At 42.6% G+C, this 22,858-nt stretch overlaps 1 protein-coding gene across 1 annotated transcript in view; it reads left to right on the top strand.

Annotated features, from left to right (window-relative positions):
• The first annotated feature begins 919 nt into the window (after positions 1-919).
• Positions 920-22,858, top strand: part of NLGN1 (neuroligin 1) — a 1,091,070-nt gene continuing 1,069,131 nt past the window's right edge. The window contains exon 1 of the mRNA XM_073626236.1: positions 920-1,296. The gene's annotated coding sequence lies outside the window, so the exon portion shown is untranslated. The remainder of the gene's footprint in view (positions 1,297-22,858) is intronic.

The following is a 22,858-nucleotide window of genomic DNA, read 5'->3' on the forward strand; positions in this document are numbered from 1 at the left end:
ATTACAGGCTCATGTGGTTAAGTTGGTCCTTCTCTTCCCTTACATTTAGGCAGGCCATATATGGGTCAAATTTCGAAAGAATTTTCTTTCCAAAATCTTATCTAAGAATTTTCGTTCAAATTTTGCACCATTAGTGCAATCAGCAACAGCTGATTTTCGTGTGGCAATCGAATTTAAGTAATTGGGCATGTTGGAAACTTTTTAAAAAAGAAACAATTTTCTAATCAATGATGGGAGAATCGTGCAAGAAATGTAATACAAAAAAGAGTGCAAGAAAAGTAAATTCCCAGAAACAAAAGAAGATTCCCAGTCACGAAAATCATTTTCTGTAGCAACATGAGGTGAAATTGAAGGCTCGGTTGGTCGCATTTCGAAATCAGTGGTGGCACCATCGGATCACAAAACGTACAAAATTTCTGATTTTCAAAAAAAAATTATTTCAAAATTCGACAATGTATAACCAGCCTAAGCCATACCCCTTTTCACCACAGCTTGCTGGACATAGCTGCAATTTCATTTCCTAACTTGGGCCCCAAGTGCCCCAATGCAACACTGATCACTCCTGCTGCGTAAAGCAATAGAATGGAGCTAACAGGACAGGAGGAATTAGGTACAGTGTAAGGATGAAACTCTGCCTACTCTCAGCCTCAACCTGACATCATCAACCACACCTCCAATTGCCCCCTCCTCCATCTAATTTACTAGCAAAAACACTTCTCAGTGCTACAGAGTACATTATAGTTTTTATTCCTCTTTTTTCTTTTAGAGTGCACACCCATTAAAGTTGCAACTTCCCCCTTTGGTAAGTGCCTGTAGCCACCTCTGGGTCCTAATACTGCACAGAGCCAAGTAAACTGCTGCAGAAGCCATATATGGGCACGGAGGCGTTTGCTGCTGCTCCTGGATGTAGAGACAAGAGCCACTGGCATTCATTCTGATAGCTATTCTAGGCATATATTCAGAGAGCTTTTCCCTCTCACCCCCTCCACTTTTCTCTCCCTGGGATTTCTCTCACATTAAGCAGTCTCGGAATTTGTGGATTTTGGCTTTTGGCACGCTTAAGTTGTTTTCTGAAATTTTTTTAGATTGCTTTTTGGATTTATCTCTTTATTTTTTGGCTGTGATTGTAAAAAAAAGGAGTCTTGCTGGAGCTGCTGGCTACTGATGCTTCCTTAACAACAAAGCCTTTATTCATTTGAAGTGAAGGTACAGCAAAATGCTTCGATTCAGCATCCTTCCAGCCTTTTATTAGGCTAAGTCAAGTATTTATGATTGCTGATCCTGGATGTGTACAAGGTAAGGCAGATGTAAGGTGCTGCTGTGCTGAATTCCTCTACAGCCTCATTGACAATGCTATAAATAACTTTTGTCTGTTCTCTGTATTCCACGGTCATTTAATTGTTTCATTACATTTAACAATTGTCCAGAGACTTGCTTTTAATGAATCAATATGCTTCAAAGTATAATAGGGATTATCACGTGCATGCTAAAGATAATTAATACACAGCATGCTAAAGTCTATGTGCTGGATGCCATTAAAACGTAGAGCTTACACATTTACATCAAAATCATTTGTGCTAAAACTCAAAGTAACATACTTAAACGCATGATCTGCTGTATAATTTTTGATGCATTTGACTGACGTCTTTCCATATTGTGTGTATGTGGGTAGCCCTTATGCTTATGTACTGTACAGTCAATAGCTGGCCAGCTAAGCACATGGAGCATAAGGCTGGTACAGTATGTCAAACATTAATGTGAAGAATTTAGACATATGTGTAAAGCAGTTGGTGCCTGCTAAGTACAAGTCAAGTGAGGGCAAGTTATGTCAGCAAATGTGCCTTTCTTATAGCAAAACCATGCTGCATGCTTGTTTATTCCTTGGTAATATACCACATGAACTAGCCTTCACTGTCTTCTATTGTTTGGTAAAACTGCTAGATACTGCTATGTCCTTTCTGGTACGACCATCTGTTCTCTAAACGAAAACTTGAAACTCCATTAGGGTTATTATTTGCTAGGAGTGGAAGAGTTAAATGACTTCTAATACAAAATCATACTGATGGACTATATTGGGAATTTCTTATTCAGCTCATATCTGCAGTGTTTTTGTTCTGACAGTTTGTCAGCTTAACTCTTTTCTACTCGAAATCTTTAATTTATATATATATGGAATACTTGGGTTTTTTGCAGGCAAGCTATTGAAAGTGTGAAAGAGCGTATGGTGAGAGCATCAAGCATGATGTAGGAGGGAAATAATACGAAGTGTGATCTCATTAGGATATATGAATTACACAATGCTGGACATTTGCTGCTCTGACCTCTTATATGTGACACAGTGTCTGCTTGAATAAAGCTGTCCCATTAATAACCAGCAAAAGCAAATTTAATTGTGATTACTGTAAGTGTTACATGCTGGAAAATATATATTTGTAGGGGTCAAAATTGGAATTACCGTTATCCAATTAATATATATTTACTGTATATAGTTCAGTTCAGTTTAGTGTTTGAGACAGATAATGCACAGGAAGATGACCTAAATGTAACAATAATGTAAAAAGATGTAAAGCATAATGCCCCGTACACACGGTCGGATTTTCTGACGGAAAATGTGTGATAGGACCTTGTTGTAGGAATTTCCGACCGTGTGTAAGCTCCATCACACATTTTCCATCGGATTTTCCGACACACAAAGTTTGAGAGCAGGCTATAAAATTTTCCGACAACAAAATCCGTTGTCGGAAATTCCGATCGTGTGTACACAAATCCGACGCACAAAGTGCCACGCATGCTCAGAATAAATAAAGAGATGAAAGCTATTGGCCACTGCCCTGTTTATAGTCCCGACTTACGTGTTTTACGTCACCGCGTTCAGAACGATCGGATTTTCTGACAACTTTGTGTGACCGTGTGTATGCAAGACAAGTTTGAGCCAACATCCATTGCAAAAAATCCTAGGATTTTGTTGCCGGAATGTCCGAACAAAGTCCGACCGTGTGTACGGGGCATTAGAGTAAGACTTGGGTATATGCAAAGTTAAACATATAACATGACAATCCATGACCATTAACCAATTAATCGTACACTGATGTATTGCACTATATTGCTGTACAACTGTACAGTACTTGTGTGTCCCAAGAGCATAAGTGTCTAAATATAATATAAAGAAATACATTTGATCAACTAGTATGTTGTTTCGCTTCTGTAATGCTAACATGAAATTTAAATGTTTTTGTGCTTTTCGTTTTTATTATATTAATATGCCATCTTCTTCTGAAATTCCATGTTGTCTTCAGTATCACTGATATCAGTGGGGAATTTAATATACACTTACATTTCTTCAGCTTTTCCAGGGTATAAAGAACAGTGGTAACACAGTAATGTAACAATGGTAATGGAAATGAAAAAAAAAAAACAAAAAAACCCTTAAGAATCAATAATAGTACGTACAGTAGGAGCATCATACTCAACTTGTATTTGATAATTGCTATGATGTCATATTGTCATCTGTTATACACTTTCAATACATTTAGATTGTGAAGAAAAAAAAAAAAGGAGCATTGCTAAATTAAGTTTTTTTTTTTTTTATGATGAATGAATACAATAATCCTCCCTATACAAACATACCGTAGATGTTATGTACTAAACTATTTCTTGTCATTTGTATAGAACTAGGGAAATGATTTCCTTGTAAATGAATTTACTTAGCTGAATGGTGAAGGCAGTATGGCTCAGTCTGTTGAATACCTCTACTCAATACAGAACATCTTTTCACATTCACTTGCTTACTTCCAACAGGATGCAGCTGTTTGGGAAGCTGATTCTGCAGTTTGCAGTGTAATTTATCAAAGTATTTTCATTCCAAAACGGAGGCAAAAGTGGCGCATTTACCCATCTAAAGAACTATGATGCTTTTTCCATTTCTCTGCTGAAAGTGTAAAAAATGAAATGCGATGATACTGTAATAGGTAGATAAAAGCATAGCCATAAAGCCCTCTAGTATTGCTTGTGGTTTGACCTTTTCTGTAGACACTGCTCACTAGTTCATCAAACTGTTGTCACATTGTGTTTGTGGGAAGCCCAGGTTCTTCATCTCGTTCATCATTTTCTTTTTTTATTGGATTTGTAATGTGCTTACCTGAGTCATGCTTGAAAGAATATTATGCTTGAAAAGTATACTATTCTGACTGTGTACCTGCTAGTGCATACAGTAGTAAGCTTTCAATATCATTCCCCTCCCCTTACTGTTTATAGGCCGTTGGCCTTTGCAGTTGACATTAGACAATAAAGTATTACAAAACCACTTCTTCATTTTCAGTGAAGGTGTGTTCAAAGTACGGATGATTTCATCATTATAGTCTACATACAGTTACTAATCATAACACTAGAAGTATGGCCTGCACTATTTTGGTCTAGTCCTTTTAACTTAGACTATTTTTTATAAATAATTAAAAACATGCCCAGTGTAAATGTGAGTCAAATGACTTATTGACAGCCATTAAAGCAAACCTGTCAAATCCATCAAAGTGAATGGTGATGAAGTGAAGGCACTCAGTGATGCTTGCAAGTACACATGTGTGCCTTTACATGTGTTTCTTTGTGTTTCATGAAGACCATGGGTCCTAAGTTTGGGTTATACATGGGCTCATTTCTTCCTAAAAGCTCACCACACATGTTACAATTTGACTGTACAATCTTCTTTAGAGTTAACAAAAACTATGTAGTGAAAGGGACTGTCTGAATAGTTATGGACTGAATACATTGATTAAGAATGCCCTCAGCTTACTTGGTTTGGTAAATCTAAAAGAGATTTTATAGAGACTGCATAAACTGATTTTAATCGGTATGGTAATTTTTTTTTTAGAATGTGGTAACAGGTATGCTTTCATTGCAGAAGACACTCTTTAGGTCTGTTCTGCAACTAAAACTTTTGCCTTACCCACTAGCAATTTTCCCATAATTAACATTCAGGTGCATTCCAAGGAGTTACATCAACCCAAGCCATCCAATCAACAAAGCTGTAGATACCGAACTTATAAGAAGACCAAGGGAAAATGTTATCAGTGACAACAGGGAGATCAAATATGTCATACTGAGGGGGCATTAACCACTTGCTGACCACCCTGCTATAGGATAGCAGCTTTGTGCAGGATCACATATATACATACGTAATTGTGCACATCCGCCAGCAAGGGGCACCGGCGAATATTCACAGCAGAAGGCGATCTGTGGGTGTCGGGCACCCAATGTCTTCCAGCACCCACGATCATCGGTAAAGAACACAGAGCGGTAATCTTCCTATGTAAACAAGGCACATCGCTGTTCTAATGGGGAAGGGATGGATTCTGTGTTCCTGCAAAGCAGGGACTAAAATGTATTTCTTCACCTAGTAAAAGCAGCACACAGTACACACTGGTTAGGAACACATTTAACCCTTTGATTGCCCCTAGATATTTAACCCATTCCCAGCCAGTGTCATCAGTACAGTGACAGTGCATATTTTTTAGCATTGATCACTGTATTAGTGTCACTGGTTTCCAAAAAGTGTCAAAAATGTCAGTTAGTGTTCAATTATCCAGCGCAATATCGCAGTCCCGTGATATGACACTGATCGTCGCCATTACTAGTAGATAAATATATATATATATAAATTCCAGTTTATATACCATAGTTTGGAGATACTATGACATTTGTGTAAACCATATAATACACTAAGGATGAGCCCGATGTTCGGACATCGGGTGTTCACCTGTACGGCGAACAATGAATATTATGCAGTGTTTGCGGCAAATTCGAAAGCCACAGAACACCATTAAAGTCTCCTAACATGAAAAACCAAAAGTGCCCATTCTAAAGGCTTATATGCAATTTAATGCCATAAAAGTGTTTGGGGACCTGGGTCCTGCCCCAGGGGACATGTGTCAATGCAAAAAAAAGTTTTAAAAATGGACATTTTTTCGGGAGCAGTGATTTTAATAATGCTTAAAGTGAAACAATAAAAATTAAATATTCCTTTAAATATTGTGCCTGTGGGTGTCCGTAGTATGCTTGTAAATTGGTGCAGTTTTCCCATGTTTAGAACAGTACCACAGCAAAATTATATTTCTAAAGGAAAAAAGCAATTTAAAACTGATCGCGGCTGTAATGAATTGTCGGATCCAGGCAATATAGATAAAACTCATTGAAAAAAATGTCATGGGTTCCCCCCCAGTCCATTACTAGGCCCTTTGGGTCTGATATGAATATCAAGGGGAACCCCAAACCAAAATTAACAAAAAAAAATTGTGTGGGGGTCCCCCATGAATCCATACCAGGCCCTTCAGGTCTGGTATGGATATTAAGGGGAACCCTGTACCAAATTTAAAAAAATAATGGTGTAGGGGTCTCCCCAAAATCCATACCAGACCCTTCAGGGTGACCTTGCCCCCCTGACACCACGTGACGTCAGAGGAAGGCGGGTCGCCCGTTTACATCACTGAGTGGCCCCGCCCTCAGCTATATAGCAGCTATCACCGAGAAGAAGCGCCAATCGGCAGGAGCCTCCCATGGAGGCAGAGCTGTTGCAGGTTTTTTTTTTTCAGCTCGTTGGGCGGTGTGAGGTGGATTTACATTGCAGGACATTTCTATTTTTTTATCTTTAAAATAAGGAATTGTCCCAAAGTATCACCTGTCTTTTTTACTATTTTTGACACTTTCTTTGTGAAATGGTAGGGGTACAATTTACATGTTATCAATTCACATGGGGGGGAGGCCAGGATCTAGCGGTCCCCTTGTTAAAGGGGGCTTCCATATTCCGATAAGCCCACTGCCTGCAGACCCTCACAACCACAGGGCAAGGGTCGTGGGGATGAAGCCCTTGTTACCATAAACATGGAGACAAGCTGTTTTGGAGGGGACCCCAAAACATCCTCCAACTGTTGAAGGCATGTGGCCTGGTACGGTTCAGAAGGGGGGCGCTCTCTCATCCCCCTCTCTTTTCCTGTGGCCTGCCAGGTTGCGTGCTCAGATAAGGGTCTAGTATGGGTTTTGGGGGGGACCCTTACGCCATTTTCTTTTACATTTTTGGTTCAGCGTTCCCCTTAATATTCATACCAGACCCAAAGGGCCTGGTAATGGACTGGGGGGAACCCATGCCATTTTTTTTCAATGAGTTTTATCTATATTGCCGAGACCCAACAATTCATTACAGCCAAATGCAGTTTTAAATGACTTTTTTCCTTTAGAAATGTCATTTTGCTGTGGTACTGATCTAAACACAGGAAAACTGCACCACTTTACAGGCATACTATAGAAACCCCCCAGGTACGATGTTTAAAGGAATATTTAATTTTTATTGTTTCACTTTAAGCATTATTAAAATCACTGCTCCCGAAAAAATGTCCATTTTTAACTTTTTTTTGCATTGATACATGTCCCCTGGGGCAGGACCCGGGTCCCCAAACATTTTTTATGACAATAACTTGCATATAAGCCTTTAAAATTAGCACTTTTGATTTTTCATGTTTGTGTCCCATAAATTTTAACGGTGTTTGCGTGTTCGTCCGAATTTTTTGCCTGTTCACAAGTTCTGGTGCGAATTGAGCGGGGGGTGTGTTCGGCTTATCCTTACAATAAATGCTTATTGGGATTTTTCTTTTACCAAAAACATCTAGCAGAACACATATTGGCCTAAATTTATGAAGAAATTTGATTTTTCAATGTTTTTTTATTGGATATGCTTTATAGCAGAAAGTAAAAAAAATATATTTTTTTTTCCAAAATTGTCTTTTTTTGTTTATAGAGCAAGAAATAAAAAATGCAGTGGTGATCAAATACCACCAAAAGAAAGCTTTATTTGTGGGGAAAAAATGACATTTTATTTGGATACAGCATTGCATGACTGCGCAATTGCTAGTTAAAGTTACGCTGCTGTATCACAAAAAGTGGCCTGGTCATGAAGGGTGGTAAATCTTCTGGAGGTCAAGTGGTAAGGGGGCACTTTGGGAAGTAAGTGTGCCATAATGTGCAAGTATGCTATGCTATGTACACTTGTGCAATATGGCAACAATCTACCCACTATGATGCCTACTCTAATTCCAGTTTAAGTTGACTCTTTTCAATCAACCTTCAAATTCCAGAAACTCAGTAGTAGCCAGTGTCATATCTGTGTGCTTGGAGTCAAGCGTGTTTTATGTATCCTAAGTGCAGTCATAAAACAAACTGAAAATGCAGCATGCAGGCTAGTAGGCCATCTTTTGTATTATTCAGGGTAATTGGTAAAGGGTTTATGGGTGCCATCAACTACTGGTGCTTATGGGAAAGCTATAATGCATTTCCAACCGGTACTCATTCTGAGTTATTATAAACTTAACTAGAGAGCAATTTTTTAATGTAAATTTTAAATTTTTACCTGTTTTTACAAAATGTGATCATTATTATAAAAAAAAATATGTGGATGTTCATTCTGGTAGCTATCTTTATCTCAAGTCTTGCTGAACAAATGTTAGGGGGGAAAAAAATGATTGAAAAAGCTGCCTAGACACTGTGAGCTCATTTAAAGTGATTGAAAAGCCTATTTTTTCCTCTAAAATACAAAGAGAATTATACTTACCTGCTCTGTGCAATGATATTACCCTTACCTCTTCTTTAGTAATCCCTCGCCAGTGCTGTCCACTCCTGCCTTATTTCAAGTGTCCCCATATAAAACCATGCTCCTGAGGCAGGCTGCGTGCATTCATAGACATACACAGAGTGGCTCGGCCACACCCCTCATTCCCTCCTCACAGGATTTGACTGACAACAGCACTGCTCTCAGTCTGTCCTGTAAGAGCAAGGAGAGGAGAGAAAAGACCTGCAGCTGGTCAAAATTCTTGATAGATAGAGTGCTCAGGTAAGTGTTTAGGAATGGGGGGAGGCTAGAACAGGTGGTGGGGTTACCGTAGTGCAGGGAATGCATTATATTAGGGCACATATATTGGAATTGGCCAATCACCTTGTGGCTACCGCTGCAGCAGGTGAAAGGTGGAAGGTGAAGAGAAGTTGGCTGCGCTGTAGGGAAAGCCATAGGGGGATCAGTTCCAGCAATAAGGCAGTACAGCCTGCCCTCTTGCTAATCAGGTGCCCAGGCCCCACTGTTGAACTGATTGGGCCCCGAGCCCCCTACACGAGGGCTGGCTGTACTGCCTTATCAGCGGCCTTGATTAAGAACTGGTAAACTACAAAATATCAAATTTTTGGTTTTGCATTTAATACTATTTTGAACATATCCTACAATGCATAGGACATCTATTTTTGTGCAAATTAATACTGTATTTTATTCATTCACACTTTTACCTATGCATATTTTAATGGTGGATATAAAAATCTTGCTTGTTGCAGTCTACTGGCAGTTTCCACAAAGGAATGAAGGTTAGCACACATAAAACTCATGTTAAAACATATTGACAATAATTTATCAGAACTGGAGCAGACAGAATCTGAAGCAATTGTCCATGGCAATCACTCTGCTTCTAGCTTCCATTTTCAAAGCTTACCTGAACAAGTGGAAGATATGAGCACATTGTTATGCACAGCAGTTCTAGATTCTGTCTGCTCCAGTTTTAAAGGATTTCCTCCAAATAATATCTAAGAATGGAGGATGGGTGGATGATTGATAGGTTCACACCCTCTATTCATAGATCCTGTTTCATTCATATAAGCTGTAGTACAGGTTTGATGAAAGGAGCAGCTGAGTGGAAAGGACAGGTATAGTCAGGTTCTCTTGATGAACCACTATTGAGGGGGGGATAATAGGTTGGCATGGACAGTGGAGGATGCCAACTAAAAGAAGAAGCATCAGCACAAATGACACATCCCACTGCCTGTAAGTTATGTCCCTTGTGATCATTTTTCTGTTTTTATTTTGGTATTTTATTTTGGCAAGAGAAGTTTGGGAATGTTTTTTTTTTTTAAATCATACTTACCTAGCTGGATGCAGCATCGGTGCGATGCTGCATCAGTCCCCCGCTGGCTCTAACACTAAGAACCAAGAGATCAAACACTGCTGTGAGCAGTGAGATGGTGACTATCAGTCATCGGCTTTTTGCTCCCCCGCTCACTGGAGCACTGGGCTGTGGAGGGGGGCGAGAGTGGCCAACTCAATGAGAGGCTGATCTGGGTGCCGGTCCAGGCATGTGTGGCAGATCCCGAACATATGGTCATGATCTTTCCCTAGCCTGGACCAGCACTGTGATTTAAGCCAACAGTGGGCTTCAGCCTGCTGTCTGCTGAAAATGCATCACAGGAGTGCCTCTCCTTAAAACACAAATGAATGCCAGACATACAGATGAAAACTGTATCTAACATATGACCAAAGATTTATATAGCTTTAAATACATACACGCTGTAAAAATCTAGTCCATTTGCTTCTTGCAATATTTCCTCCCAACTCACAATGTTAGACTATGGTATGGGTCATCTGTAGAGCAAATGTAATATTATTTGGTGATAGAATATTTCTTTTTCTTGTTTTTTTTTATATTCTCAGGAATGATTTCTTCTTTTTTTTCAATATTTTTATACTTGGCCCCTATTTGTACCTGCAATAAACATCAGTGTTAAAAGATGTGGAAACAGCATTGCCATGCAGTAGGAGAAAGAGCAATTTATTGCTTCTTTTTGGTTCCTCTGAGGTTCTTTGCCTGCCTGAGAATCTCAGCATTTGGAGAGATGGAAAGAGCAGACATCAGGAGCTCAGACACAAGTGAAATAGACTGAGAAAAGGATTGCCAGATGCAGCGGTTATAAAAAGAAGAAGCATAATTAGGACTAGAGGAAATGTTTCTGTTAGGAGGGGCGGGTGAAAGAAAGCAAAATGACACAAAGCTATTGAATTGAAGTCAGAGTCAGCACACACATTGTATTCAGGCGGTGACTTTCTACAGAGCTGTCTCACATGAAGCCAGTTTGATGTCATTTCATTTATGTTTCAATTAATTTTAATTAATTTATTGTGGTTGCGTTTGAAGCTCTTTTTGCCTCATTTAGCTAGAGAACAAAAAATGCAAATGTTGAAAAGACATGATCCATCCACCATTATTTATCTCTTTCTTCCTATTAGATAAGATGAAATAGTTAAATCCCAGAATGGCTTATGTTAAGGAATTGGAATGTATTGATCCTCTTCATAGCAGCATTATTATATGGGGTGGGCAAGAAGAACAAGGAGCCATTGCCAAATACCAAGGAGTTCGGGACTTCATCAAAATCTTAATCAATAATCTTTTACAGGTCTTGAATCATGGACCATTTTAAAAATATGACTCTCCTAATTAAAATTACTTTAGACATAATTCTATTTTTTGGACATTAGATTAATTTATGATAATATCCAAGCTGTGTTGCCTGTTTCTGAGTGGAAATGAAAGTGCTGGGGCAAGAATATTCAGTTGATATGAAAAGGTCTGCCATTCGATCTGTTAATGAACACATTTTTAACCACGCATTGTACAATCTGACTGTACAATCTCCTCTAGATCTATCAACAACTTGAACAAGGGCCTGATTAACTGCATACAAACTGAGGCCAGGTTCACACTGGTACGACACGACAGTCGTACCACTTTGGATCCAACTTTGCCCTGCGACTTGAAGTCCGACATGCGTCTGACTTCAATGAATAGTGATCCGACTTTGATCCCTGACAATAGCAGGCACTGTGTCTGGTATAAATCTTTAGGGGGAACTCCACGCACAATGTAAAAAAAAGGCATGAGTTCCCCCTTGGGAAGCATACCAGGCCTTATGATCTGGAATGGAATGTCAGGGGAACCCCCACACTGAAAAAACGGCGTTGGGGTCCCCTCAAGAGCCATACCAGACCCTTATCTGAGCACACAGCCCGGCAGGTCAGGAAAGGGGGTGGGAACAAGTGAGCGCCCTTCCCCCCTCCTGAACCGTACCAGGCCACATTCCCCTTAACATGGGGCGGTGGGTGCTTTGGGGCAGGGGTGGCCCTGCACCCCCCCCTGCCCCACAGCACCTTGTCCCCATGTTGATGAGGACAAGGGCCCCTTCCTGACAACCCTAGTCGTTGATTGTCTGGGTCTGCAGGTGGGGGGCTTACCGGAATCTGGAAGCCCTCTTTAACAAGGGAGCCCCCCACCCTATGTGAATGAGTATGGGGTACATTGTACCCCTACCCATTCACCTAAAAAAAATATCAAAAATATAACACATGACACATGTTCTTAAAATAATTTATTAAGGCAGCTCCGTCCTCTCTTCCAATCTCTTCTCCCCTCTCTGGCTCTTTTGCCTCCTCCACTGATGTCTTCTACCTCTGCTGGTTCTTCTCTCCTTTTTGGGTCTTCTCTGCTCTCCGCTGATGTCTTCTAGCCCTCTCCGGTTCTTCTCCCTCTGTCCGCTGTCTTCTGTCTCTGCTGGGTCTTCTCCGCTATTGTCTCACTCTTTTGCTGGGTCTTCTCTGCTATCTTCTCCCTCTGTTCTTCTTCCGATGTTGACTCAACGCTCTCTCCTGATCTAATGCTGGGTGCGCGGTGTGCCACTACTTATATTGGCATGTTCTTCGAGGGGGAATCCATGCCGTTTTTTTTATTAATTTGGCGTGGAGTTCCCCTGCAAAATTCTCAGAGCACAAGTCGCATGCCAAAATCGGGTCAGTTAAGACGGAGATCCAACTTTGATCCGACTTCAGTGATAATCAATGGGCTGAAGTAGGATCAAAGTCGGACCAAAGTAGTGCAGGGAGCATTTTCAAAGTTGGACCGACTTGTGTCAGACCAGTTAAGATGGCACCCATAGGGAAACATAGGGAAACATTGATTTTCACACCAGACGACGTCATTGTATGACGAAACGCGCGTCGGAAGGAGCTGATGTCTCGCGTGTGCTGTTCGAGGGACAGGTGTCTGTACGAGCCGGCCGGCTAACTTGCTTTTAACTACTCCAATTTTGTAAGTGGCTCTCTTATTACTCAATAAATATGTTTGTCAGTATTACGCTATGGTACCCCTCTTTTATTTTGGGATACATCTGAATATCTCCTACATCTACCTATACTTGGTATCTGTGATCAACAAGTTTGGCGGTCCCTGCCTGGTACGCAGATCAGCCTGAGGGTTCCTCCTGGTATCCATCTTTTGGCTCCTAAAAAGCTAAAAAGCTCTCACAGCTTGCCGTCTGGTAAGCGAGCAATTTGTGTGTTTAGCACTGGTGTTGCGGTGGAGGATGAAAATCGAACTTTCAGATCACATTTCAAGTCTGGTTTAATCGTTTGAGCACTGTTGATTTAAGAAGATGGACTTTTTAGTTTAAATCACTTATCCACACATTTTTCACTGCTCTGTACTGTATAATTTTGGGGGGTTTAGTGCTGCTACTCCTTGGTTTATATATTGTTGTGTGTATCTCACTTTTAGCAGCAGCTTTTTTGGTTATTTGTAATTAGTTTCTTTATTTATCACAGCACGGTATTTTTGTTTATATATTGATTTTCACACGTCATGTGACATGAGCTCCCAATGTCGGAGCGTTTGTCGTACCAGTGTGAACCCAGCCTGAATGGAAAGTTTTAGGGAGGTCTTCATTTTACATCATTTTGGTAAAGCTAAAAGAGATTGCGTAAACCTCAGACATAAAATATGAACAAAGCATATCATTCTATAGTGTGTCATTTCTGTTTGCTGCTTCATTCCTCTGCTATTATAATGAATCACTTCTGATAAATTTTTCCTGACACCAAGAGAAAAATGGTGACAGTAATGAGAGCTCCAGCTGATTGACAGCTTCAGCTCTGATCCTGTGTGCTGTGTGAAGGGGATGTTTCCCTTCCCTCCAATCAACTCTCAGAGCTCTCCTCACTGAACTATGCAGAGTGTAACTTCAGGTCTCTGTCCCATTTTTCTGAACTCTCAGACAAGCTTATAATTTCAGCACCTTGAACAGATGTAGAGAAGAGAAGACTGAAGATGTTTTTATTTTCTGTGTATCACCTGAGGATAGTCCATTCACTGGGTGTTTGTAAAGGTTTACAACCAATTTAAGCTGAATTCACATCTTCAATAAAATGCGCATTATTGCAAAGCATAGTGAAGTATGGACTGCAACATGGGGCCTTTCACCCCAATGCATCACAACTCACCTTCATTTAATATGCTAGAATGCACAGATGGGAACTGGTCATGAAAAAAAAATGTGCTCATCCATTAAAACCTGCATTGTTGTGCGTTGAAAGCCTATTCAAAATGTATAGGCTGCCTTTTTTGCAACACGTATTATTGTGTGCAGTAGAGCTCTGCAAAAGTGTGAATCTTAAATTCATAAAGCTGAATTGTAACTATAAATTTTGAATTTTAAATGGCTGGTATTGTATGGCACAGGTTCAATAAACTCAAAAACCTCCTCAGTAGTCAACAGCACCAGAATCGCTTATGTGGCATGGCCTTTATGGTGATAATGTTGTACAAGTAGAGATTTGTGATTAAACTGGATATGTATGATCACAAAAAGTGATTGCTCATCCTTTTAAAGCTGTGGATAAATCTACTTATGTTTTGCCGTCCCTGGTTCCTACTTCCCCATCTATTAATATGTTAATGAAAATTTTAAATAAAATTGTTTTTCAATTTTATCAAATGCCTTATTTTATACCCAATATGTCATCACCCAATACAATCCGAGCAGATCATGGCTGGTGGGAAGTGTCGGCAGGGTGCTGTACATAAGTATTTTAAAACAATATTTCATAAATGGGTCTCTGTGTTTCTCTATACAATTTAAACAGATCGTGGCTGGTGTGAAGTGCATGCAGGATACATAGGTTCCTGAAACCATCACAGCATCCTGTCCCAGTATTACTCTCAATAGTTCTCTGATGCAAGCAGTGCGCTGGCTCTTGGGAGGAGTGATGCAAATATTAAAATGCTGTATGTGGATGGCAGGGGAGGTTCCTAGACAGACTTCATTTGCATGTAGACTGTCATGGGGGATTTACATAGGTCTTTAACACAGTGAGGGAGATTTACTGGTGTAGTTCTGCATAATGCCCAATTAGCTCCCATGTTTTATTGTCAAAGCTTGATTGAACAGGCCGAATTCAGAAGCTGATTGGTTACTATGCAAAGCTGCACCAGATTCTGTGTGCAGGTGCACTAGGGATGAGCCCGCGGTTCAAGTCAAACATTGGGTGTTCATTTGCTCGCAAACAAAACCAAACGTATGGGGCGTTTGCAGGAAATTTGAGCGCTGCAGAACGCACCATAATGCACTGTGAGATCGCAGTGCATTGACGTCTGCTGATTGGCCAAAGCATGCACCTGACCTTATGCTTTGGCCAATCACAGCGCGCTCTACTGCGAGAGCCATAATTGGCCAAAGGCCAAGGCAATTATATATATTCTGCATTTAGTGTAGACTAGATATTCAGTGTAGACTCTATATTCACAGTGTATTGAAGTGGTTAAGGGGAACCCTGCACCAATACTTTAGGCCCTTTAGGTCTGGTATGGATTTTAAGGGGAACCCCATGCCAAAATAAAAAAAATGGCGTCAGGGTCTCCCCAAAATCCATACAAACCCTTATCCGAGCAAGCAACCAGGCAGGTCAGGATAGGGGGGATGAGCGAGCGCCACACCTCCTGAACCATGCCAGGCCACTTGCCCTCAACATGGGGAGGGTGCTTTGGGGTCCCCCAAAGCACCTTGTCCCCATGTTGATGGGGACAAGGGCCTCATCCCCACAACCCTTGCCCGGTGGTTGTGGGGGTCTGCGGACGGGGGGCTTATCAGAATCTGGAAGCCCCCTTTGACAAAGGGGGCCCAGATCCCACCCCCCTATGTGAATACTCATTCACCAAAAAAGTGTCAACAAAAGTAAAAAAAAAAAAAAAACATGAAAAATAGTGTCAAAAAGTGTCAAAAAGTTAAAAAAACACAAAAAATAGAAAAAAAAAGCTCTGCCTCAATGGGAGGCATCCCGCCGACAGCTGTTTTTGCGTGGTGCCAGCTGTTATATAGGAAAGGGTGGGGTCATTCGGTTACATCAGTGGTTGGTCCCGCCCTTGACTTTATAACAGCTGTCACCGCAAAAAGACAGCAGTCAGCGGGATGCCTCACATTGAGGCGGAGCTCTTTTTTTTCTTTTTTTGGGGGGGTCCGTCAGTGCCATGATTGAAGAAGGATGGACATCGAGGGACACTTTTTTTTTTAATAAATGAATTGTCAAAAACTGTCTTTTGTGTTTTTTACATTTTGACACTTTTTTTGGTGAATGGGTAGGGGTACAATGTACCCAATACCCATTCACATGGGGGGGATCTGGGGGCACTCGCTCGCCTCCCCCTATCCTGTCCTCCAGGCTGCATGCTCAGATAAGGGCCTGGCATGGCTTTTGGGGGGGACCCCACACTGTTTGTTTTTTTTTGGCATGGAGTTCCCCTTAATATTCATACCAGACCCAAAGGACCTGGTGTGGTCTGGGGGGGAACCCACGTAATTTTTTTCCTTGATTATTATCTATATTACTGGGAGGCGGCAATACATTACATATGCAAGCAAGTTTAAATTAAATTTTTTGCTTTAGAAATGTAATTTTGCTGTGGGACTGTAAAACACATTAGACAGATGTGCAGGCAGACTAAGGGGACCCCCCAGGCAAGATATTTAAAGGAATATTTCATTTTTATTGTTTCACTTTAAGCATTCTTAAAATCACTGCTCCTGAAAAACGGTTGTTTTTAAACTTTCTTTTGTATTGATACATGTCCCCTGGGGCAGTACCCGGGTCCCTTTACCCTTTTTATGGAAATAACTTGCATATAAGCCTTTAAAATTAGCACATTCGATTTTTCATGTTTGTGTCCTACAGACTTTAACAGTGTTCGCATGTTTGCACAAATTTTTTTGCCTGTTTGCATGTTCTGGTGTGAACTGAACTGGGGGGGTGTTCAGTTCATCTCTAATGTGCACCAGTTTTATACTAGGAAATTTGTAGAGGACAGCTGAACGGACTATAATGGTACCAGAGGTGGATGATAACAAGCAAATTATAAAATATAGTCCTTATTACAAAGGTTAAAATCTATGCATAACATATTGTTCATAAAAGCACAAAAACATTAGTTCAATGCAAGTATAGTAGGCCCTTCAGTTACTGTAGTATGACTCTATTACTACTGTGAAAAAGGTCAACGCATTTCACAAAAATTGCTTCTTCAGAACGTCAATATCTTGACCACAAATAGAGGTGGCCTATCCAAGAGAAAGCATAACTAAGTTACATTTCTTTAAATATGAACATAACATACATATTAGACCAACATTGTCATGCCCCCCCCCCATTATATATATATATACAAAAAATAACCACTTACATGCATCTAATGTGGACCAGTAGAAAATGGAAAGAAAGAATAGTGTGCCATATGTCATCAGGAAGGGGTTTTGTGATGCCTTAAATTCATATAGGGAGATGAAACTAGATAATCCTATTATAAAAGAAAATGAGCAAAACATTGGTTGGCTAGTAGGGATGAGCTTCGTGTTCGAGTCGAACCCATGTTCGACTCGAACATCGGCTGTTCGATCGTTCGCCGAATTGCGAACGATATGGGCCGTTCGCGCCAAATTCGTGTGGCGCGACACGGCCCATAATTCACTGCGGCATTGCAGTTCATTGCTTGCTGATGATTGGCCAAGCATGCACTATGACCCGCATGCTTGGCCAATCACAGCGCCGCCTTAACAGAGAGCCATAATTGGCCAAAGCCAAGGAGGCTTTGGCCAATTATGGCTCAGGGGATTTAGTACACGCCCCACACTATATAAGGCCGCCTGCACGGCGGCCCTGTGCAGTGTTCCAGTGTGCTTAGAGAGAGAGAGAGACAGTGTCATTTCATTTGAGTTAGCTAGATTAGGCAGGACAGTCAGTCAGTTAGCTGCACTTAAAGTGTATTGTGTATATATATGCATCCCAGGTGTTGCATATATATATATATATATATATACACTGTATTCAGTTTAGCTAGATCCGTTCCTGTTATCTTCTAGACTATTTACATTTAGTGCAGTGCGTCCTGCTCACAGTGTTCAGCTAGATCCGTTCCTGTTATATTCCTACTGACAGGCAGGCTTGTCTTGTTACAGTATTTTGAAGAAAATTACTGGTGTTCTTTTGATCCTATTAGTACCACAGTCAGGCAGCTAGACTATTTACATTTAGTGCAGTGCGTCCTGCTCACAGTGTTCAGCTAGATCCGTTCCTGTTATCTTCTTACTGACAGGCAGGCTTGTCTTGTTACAGTATTTTAAAGAAAATTACTGGTGTTCTTTTGATCCTATTAGTACCACAGTCAGGCAGCTAGACTATTTACAGTTAGTGCAGTGCGTCCTGCCCACAGTGTTCTGCTAAACCTACAAGTAAGTGGGGTGCGTCCTGCTCACAGTGTTCAGCTAAACCTACAAGTTAGTGGGGTGCGTCCACCTCACAGTGTTCAGCTAAACCTACAAGCTAGTGGGGTGCGTCCTGCTCACAGTGTTCAGCTAGATCCGTTTCTGTTATCTTCTTACTAACAGGCAGGCTTGTCTTGTTACAGTAAATACAGCTACCTGAAGAAAATTGCTGGTGTTCTTTTGATCCTATTAGTACCACAGTCAGGCAGCTAGACTATTTACAGTTAGTGCAGTGCGTCCTGCTCACAGTGTTCTGCTAAACCTACAAGTTAGTGGGGTGCGTCCTGCTCACAGTGTTCAGCTAAACCTACAAGTTAGTGGGGTGCGTCCACCTCACAGTGTTCAGCTAAACCTACAAGCTAGTGGGGTGCGTCCTGCTCACAGTGTTCAGCTAGATCCGTTTCTGTTATCTTCTTACTGACAGGCAGGCTTGTCTTGTTACAGTAAATACAGCTACCTGAAGAAAATTGCTGGTGTTCTTTTGATCCTATTAGTACCACAGTCAGGCAGCTAGACTATTTACAGTTAGTGCAGTGCGTCCTGCTCACAGTGTTCTGCTAAACCTACAAGTTAGTGGGGTGCGTCCTGCTCACAGTGTTCAGCTAAACCTACAAGTTAGTGGGGTGCGTCCACCTCACAGTGTTCAGCTAAACCTACAAGCTAGTGGGGTGCGTCCTGCTCACAGTGTTCAGCTAGATCCGTTCCTGTTATCTTCTTACTGACAGGCAGGCTTGTCTTGTTACAGTAAATACAGCTACCTGAAGAAAATTGCTGGTGTTCTTTTGATCCTATTAGTACCACAGTCAGGCAGCTAGACTATTTACAGTTAGTGCAGTGCGTCCTGCTCACAGTGTACTGCTAAACCTACAAGTTAGTGGGGTGCGTCCTGCTCAAAGTGTTCAGCTAAACCTACATGTTAGTGGGGTGCATCCACCTCACAGTGTTCAGCTAAACCTACAAGCTAGTGGGGTGCGTCCTGCTCACAGTGTTCAGCTAGATCCGTTCCTGTTATCTTCTTACTGACAGGCAGGCTTGTCTTGTTACAGTAAATACAGCTACCTGAAGAAAATTGCTGGTGTTCTTTTGATCCTATTAGTACCACAGTCAGGCAGCTAGACTATTTACAGTTAGTGCAGTGCGTCCTGCTCACAGTGTTCTGCTAAACCTACAAGTTAGTGGGGTGCGTCCTGCTCACAGTGTTCAGCTAAACCTACAAGTTAGTGGGGTGCGTCCACCTCACAGTGTTCAGCTAAACCTACAAGCTAGTGGGGTGCGTCCTGCTCACAGTGTTCAGCTAGATCCGTTCCTGTTATCTTCTTACTGACAGGCAGGCTTGTCTTGTTACAGTAAATACAGCTACCTGAAGAAAATTGCTGGTGTTCTTTTGATCCTATTAGTACCACAGTCAGGCAGCTAGACTATTTACAGTTAGTGCAGTGCGTCCTGCTCACAGTGTACTGCTAAACCTACAAGTTAGTGGGGTGCGTCCTGCTCACAGTGTTCAGCTAAACCTACATGTTAGTGGGGTGCATCCACCTCACAGTGTTCAGCTAAACCTACAAGCTAGTGGGGTGCGTCCTGCTCACAGTGTTCAGTTAGATCCGTTCCTGTTATCTTCTTACTGACAGGCAGGCTTGTCTTGTTACAGTAAATACAGCTACCTGAAGAAAATTGCTGGTGTTCTTTTGATCCTATTAGTACCACAGTCAGGCAGCTAGACTATTTACAGTTAGTGCAGTGCGTCCTGCTCACAGTGTTCTGCTAAACCTACAAGTTAGTGGGGTGCGTCCTGCTCACAGTGTTCAGCTAAACCTACAAGTTAGTGGGGTGCGTCCACCTCACAGTGTTCAGCTAAACCTACAAGCTAGTGGGGTGCGTCCTGCTCACAGTGTTCAGCTAGATCCGTTCCTGTTATCTTCTTACTGACAGGCAGGCTTGTCTTGTTACAGTATTTTAAAGAAAATTGCTGGTGTTCTTTTGATCCTATTAGTGCCACAGTCAGGCAGCTAGACTATTTACAGTTAGTGCAGTGCGTCCTGCTCACAGTGTTCTGCTAAACCTACAAGTTAGTGGGGTGTGCCCTGCTCACAGTGTTCAGCTAAACCTACAAGTTAGTGGGGTGCGTCCACCTCACAGTGTTCAGCTAAAGCTACCTGTAGAAGGTTGGTGTTCTCATACTACAGGCAGGCAGTTGATTTTGCTAGCTGCAGTATCAGTATATATATATATATATATATATATATATATATATATATATATATATCCCAGCTTAGTGCAGCTACAGGCCATTAGTATGTCTGGAAGGCCAAGAAGGAGAGGCAGACAGTCACAAGCCAATAAGAGAGGGCAAGCAGGCTCTGTGTCTAGTGCTGGTCGTGGAGACGGTGCATCCTCATCAGCACGTGGCCATGGGACACGCTTGGCCTTTTTTTCGGCAGCTGGCCATGTTGAGCCGCAACATGCGGAAGACTTGGGCGAGTGGATGACCAAGCCGTCCTCATCCTCCTCATCCTCTCTCACCCATGCCCAGGGTACTTTGTCTGGCAAAGCAGCGGCCTCTTCCCTTGGCTCAATGTCATCAGTGACTCCTTCCCTAGCCCCACCATGTCCTCCTGAGGAGTCCCTCGAACTGTTTGACCACAGTGTTGGGTACATGCTCCAGGAGGATGTCCAGCGTTTGGAAGGCTCTGATGATGATACTGAGCTCGATGAAGGCAGTAACACGAGCACGGACAGAGGGGGTGCCCAAGAAGGACAGCGATCTGGCAGTCATGCTCCCCCTGCTGCAGCATACTGCCAGGTTTGCTCCAGTGATGAGGAGGGAGGGGATGATGAGGTCACTGACTCAACGTGGATGCCTGATAGGAGAGAGGAGGAGGAGGAGGAGGAGGAGGCGGCACATCACCAACGAGGCAGGATGCCCTCCAGGGGCCAGCCTAAGGGCAGCACATTGACTGCATCACACCCCAAAGCTCCACATGTGCAGGGCACTGCAGTCTCTGCGCGTTATTCAAAAAGTTCTTTGGTGTGGGCCTTTTTTGAGACGAGTGCATCAGATCGCACCGCTGCTATTTGCAACATATGTCTCAAGCGTATCTCGCATGGCCAAAACATCTCCCGCTTGGGTACCACATGCTTGACCAGACATATGTTGACCTGCCATGCAGTTCGTTGGCAAGCGTATCTAAAAGACCCACACCAAAGAACAAAGAGGACCTCTGCTTGCTCCTCATCAGCTGAGATTTCCAACCCCACTAGACCTTCAGTCCTCTCTGAGACCTGCACTGAGAGGAATGAAGGTGTAGAATTAGGTGTGTCACAGCCACGTACTTGTGGGCAATCTGATTTTGGTACACCGACGTCAGATTGTACCAGGCAAATTTCCCTGCCCCAGCTGCTGCACCGCCGAAAGAAGTTTGCTCCCAGCCATCCACATGCCCAACGGTTGAATGCTAGCTTGGCAAAATTGCTAGCACTTCAACTGCTGCCTTTTCAGTTGGTAGACTCTGCCCCCTTCCGTGAGTTTGTGGAATGTGCGGTTCCTCAGTGGCAGGTACCCAAATGCCACTTTTTCTCACGGAAGGCAATTCCGGCTCTCTACCAGCATGTGGAAGGCAATGTCCATGCCTCGCTGGACAGGGCGGTCAGCGGTAAGGTGCATATTACCGCTGACTCATGGTCCAGCAGGCATGGACAGGGACGTTACCTAAGTTTCACGGCGCATTGGGTGACTCTGCTGGCAGCTGGGAAGGATGCAGGACAAGGTGCAGTAGTGTTGGAGGTTGTTCCGCCACCACGCCTCCAAAATGCTAATGACTGTGACACACCTCTCTCCTCCACCCCCTCCTCTTCTTCTTCCTCCATGGCCTCTTCCTCGGAACCAGCGGTGCTCCGTAGTCGTTCAAGGGGCCAAAAGATGCCATGCGGTGCTTGAGCTGGTGTGCTTGGGGGACAGGAGCCACACTGGGGCAGAGGTTCTGTCAGCTCTGCAGGGGCAGGTTCAGAGGTGGTTGACGCCATGCCAACTTAAGGCAGGAATGGTGGTTTGCGACAATGGCACCAACCTCCTCTCTGCCCTCCGACAGGGACAAATGACCCATGTGCCCTGTTTGGCTCACGTCCTTAACTTGGTGGTGCAGCGGTTCTTGGGCAGGTACCCGGGCTTACAGGATGTCCTGAGGCAGGCCAGGAAAGTCTGTGTGCATTTCCGCCGGTCATATAATGCCAGTGCTCGGCTGACGGACCTCCAAAAGGAGTTTAACCTGCCCAAGAACCGCCTAATCTGTGACATGCCCACCAGGTGGAACTCAACGTTGGCCATGCTGCAGCGGCTGCACACGCAGCAGAGGGCCATCAATGAGTACCTGTGCGACTATGGCACCAGGACAGGGTCAGGGGAGCTTGGTTTTTTTTCCCCACGCCAGTGGGCCAT

The sequence above is a fragment of the Aquarana catesbeiana genome, linkage group LG04 (assembly GCF_042186555.1).
Source record: "Aquarana catesbeiana isolate 2022-GZ linkage group LG04, ASM4218655v1, whole genome shotgun sequence".
NCBI lineage: Eukaryota > Metazoa > Chordata > Amphibia > Anura > Ranidae > Aquarana > Aquarana catesbeiana.